At 36.5% G+C, this 4056-nt stretch overlaps 1 pseudogene; it reads left to right on the top strand.

The window, feature by feature from the left end:
* Window positions 1–328: 328 nt before the first annotated feature.
* LOC131750033 (cytochrome c oxidase subunit 6C-like) lies at window positions 329–688 on the top strand (annotated as a pseudogene).
* Window positions 689–4056: the final 3368 nt, after the last annotated feature.

Raw genomic sequence — 4056 nt, 5'->3', positions numbered from 1 at the left:
TTTTTATTTCATTAAGAATTTAGGGCCCGGGCCGCGCTCGCCGAAGGTCAGGAGGCCGGCCCGCGCGCCGCGGCCTTCAGACCCGGGTCCCAAAGTGGGCCCTGCGGGACCTGCTGGGGTCCCGCCCGAGTGTTAGTTCTGGATTGCGTGACCTTGAAACAGTCCGGTAACCTTCCTGCATCCCGGTTTTCTCAATAAAATGGGAAAACGGCTGTCTCACAGGCTGAAATGATTTGGTAGTAAGCTTGTAGAGTAAATGCTAGGAATGTTTGCACTTGTGATTCCCCATCCAGAGCCGCTGCTACTCTTCTCTGTACTTGGCTGTCAAGGAGAAAAACTACCATGGCTTCCAGTTCTTTGACAAAACCTCAGATGCGTGGCCTTCTGGCCAAGCGTCTGCGATTTCATATTGTTGGAGTATTCGTTGTCTCCTTTTGGGAGTTGCAGCTTTCTATAAGTTTGCTATGGCTGAACCAAGAAAGAAGGCATATGCAGATTTCTACAGAAATTATGATTCCATAAAAGATTTTGAGGAGATGAGGAAGGCTGGTATCTTTCAGAGTGCAAAGTGATTTTGGAATATAAAGAATTTCTTTGGGTTGAGTTCCATGGAAGTTTGTCACTTACCTGTGTTCCTGAACTATGAACTACTAATATCTGGGCTAAGGAATAGTTTCTCATGATAAATAAATGATTAACAACAACAAAGAAAAGAATTTAGTTTAAGAGGCCACCATTTCTTCCTGTGCCCTCTCTGCTTTGGTGTTTACTTTTATGTAAGAGAAAAAAAATTGAGTCAAATGTAGTCATTGCAACAACATTATACTGAGCCAAAATTAATCAGACAGCAACTACAGCTTATACCACTTATGATTACACTTGTGATGTTTAGATGAATTTCCTGGCTTAATATTCTGCTAGGAGGTCTTTTGTCATTATTCAGACATTTGGAAAATGGATTTTATGAAAAAATATTCTAACAGTGGATGCTTACAAAACCTTCCCATGAACATCTGTGACAAATTAAATAGGCTTGTGAATATAATAAATAAGCTAACTTGAAAAGTACTGGGGAGTGAACAAAACTTGATTCTGTTTTCTTTGGCTAGCTACAAATAATGTTATTTGTAATGGTTTTTGCAATCTCTGTAATATACATGCCAGATACCTGCTTGATATAAAGGACCACCAGACTGATTAGTTAAAAAAAAAAGAAAAAGAAAAAAAGTTAGAACTAAAGTGCAACAGATTCCACACATAACACGAGTTTGGAATTATGTAGTTTTTGAACATCTAAATGTGTGAGAATTCATTGGCTCTTTATTTTTTTTGGGCTATGCTATGGACTGAATGTGTCTCCTGCAAATTTATATGTTGAAGCACTAACCCCTCATGTATCTGTGCTGAAGATAGGGCTTTCAAGAGGTGACTAAGACTTAATGAGGTCATAAGGGTGGAGTTCTGATCTGCAAGAATTGGTGTCTTCACAAAAGAGGAAGAGACACCAGAGATAGCTCTCTCTCCGCCATGTGAGGACACAGTCAGAAGGCAGCTATCTGCAAGCCAGAAAATAATTCTCACAAGAGCCAGACCATGCTGGTATCCTGATCTCAGAATTCCAGCCTCCAGACTGTGAGAAAATACATTTCTGTTGTTTAAGCCACCTAATCTATGGCATTTTGTTACAGCAGCCCAAGCAGACTAAGGCAGGTTAACTCATTCAGTAATGACACCTGTTTTAGAAGAAGTACTTCTTCATCATTGAACCAGGTTATAAGCTTCTTCATAGTTCAAATACTGCTAAGGGGTTTGCATAGTTGATTTCAGCTTGCTTTGAATGTACCAGTAGAGATATTTAGAAACTGTAATTAACAAATGAGTAAATTAATTGTCATAAGCTTTATTTTTCAAGAAAGTGAACTCTACACTTTGGTTATCACAAAACCATTCTCTGGGATGACACATGCCATGAGGGCAGGAGAGAGCCCCTCGGGAATTTTAAAGATCATTGCCTGTTTAAAAGACCCATGGGACCTTTCCAGTTTCCCTGAAATTGGTAACAATATCTGGTTTTCAAAAACAGGAGAAATTAAACTTTATAGCATTTTGCTATTGGAGTGACCTACTCCATGGAATTACAGAAGCAAACTAATCCTTTAGGAGCGATGGCTCTATCAATCTTTGGATTTTTCTAATGTGGAAGCTACTCAATTGCATCTCAGAAATCAGGGAGGTAATTACTCATGCAGACAGCACAAAATGAAAGAAAAAAATGCGAGTTCTGCTGAGTATCCCTTTTAGAACAAGCCGTGGAACAAGGAAAACAGCCTCTATAATCAGTCAAATTCTTCCACTAATTTTTCAGGTGTTGAAGGCTGTAGTGAGAATACATGCTATGAAAGTTAACAAAGCAAAGTGGCTTTAAGAGTGGATTTTATAAGAGAGAGAAAAAGAGGAAGAAGCATTTCTTATTTTTAAGCAAGAATTCTACTGGAAGTGAAGTTCAGATTCTTCCAACTTTATTGCTTTAAGTAAATGTTCTAGGACTTAAATCTGATGGTATCTTATGGGTCATTTACCCAAAGTCTCATCACTCTATAAATTATAAATATTATACAAAATATTAATCAGTGAGGTGAATTAATTCAAATTTTTGCCTGGGACTAGTTGGGATTTTCAAAAACACTAGGAAAATTAATAAACTGTATGAACGAATTTCAGAGCTTCTGCATTGGTACATTCTAGATTACTTCAAATTTTTTCATATTCCAAAAATCTAAATAATTTTAGATTTTTCTAGCTGAAAACCTACTTTGCCATAAAATGTTTGCCTGTAAGCATTTAAATAACTAAGACTCCAGTTTCTTTCCAAAAAAGTGAAGGGAGATAGCACTGTTATTATGTAGCTTGCAGACATTGGGTTTGGCATTGCTTGATTTTCTGTTTTTTATATTGTGCACACAAAGATTTGGTTATCAGTACTCTCTCCCTTCTACTCAACCTTTCCTGTTCCCCTATCAGACCTATATATTTCTTATGTAAGGTGTTTAATTTGAATATTTAATTTTAATTAGCATGTTTCTTTCTTTTTAAGGAAAACAAAGAAGTGAGGGATAAGGGTAATAAGGAAGCTGGTCATTATTGTGATTATGGACTCCAAATTTGCTGACTTCCAGTTGAAGTTCCTTTTATAAATAACCCATCTTTCAGATTGCCAACCATATGAGAGCATTTTTGTACCATGAAAATGCTAAAAAATGATACAATTTTCTTAGACTGCTAGCTTTTAGGTGATGCTACGTTTACAGGGATGAGAAATAGCTTTAAAGAATTTTGATATTTCTAATCTATATAAATGAGCGCTATACACTTGATTTTAGCAGTACTTTTTTTTCCCTGAGAGTTGTGCAATTGTGACTTTTGTAATCATTTAAAAAGCCATCGGTGACAGTAGGCCAAGAAACAGAAGGAGTGGAGGTTTAGTGTTCGTCATTAGAGCTGGGCTTTTGTGTGGCTTTTAGAAATTACAGGCTGCTGAGGTTTCCTTTTGGACAGTTTCCAGATAATGCAAAACTGAGCTGCTTTTCTTCAGAAATTCAATTCAAAGTTCACAAAACTGTAATAGGATATAAATATTGAGTTTTGTGTCTTCTCTCACTCTTTCTACTTACAGCTGTTTTGTACCAAATTGTCATTTTCCAGATTGGTGAGAATCTTACTGGATGACATAGTCTTTGAATAATTAATGGATTTCAGTCTTGATGCCTAACATTCAAAAAATGAACCAGAATTCAAAGTGTGTTGAAAAATAAATGTATCAAATTAATACTGTTGTTGAAAGTTTATATAAATAAAGCATGCCAACTATAATCATGGGAGACCTGTATTCATTTCTGTCATATTGGTTTTTTGAAAAGTTCTTAATTTCTCTTTTTCTACATGATTTTTCACGTAAATAGCTATAGGGGTAGGACAACTGACATAAAGACACATACACAAAATGTTATGGGGTATGAAAGGGAGGGAGATAGTACAAACAGTGTGTATGTCAAGGAA

This window comes from Kogia breviceps, chromosome 2 (genome assembly GCF_026419965.1).
Source record: "Kogia breviceps isolate mKogBre1 chromosome 2, mKogBre1 haplotype 1, whole genome shotgun sequence".
Lineage (NCBI taxonomy): Eukaryota > Metazoa > Chordata > Mammalia > Artiodactyla > Physeteridae > Kogia > Kogia breviceps.
Note: the sequence above shows the minus strand (reverse complement) of the source record. Positions and strands in the feature narration are given on the sequence as shown.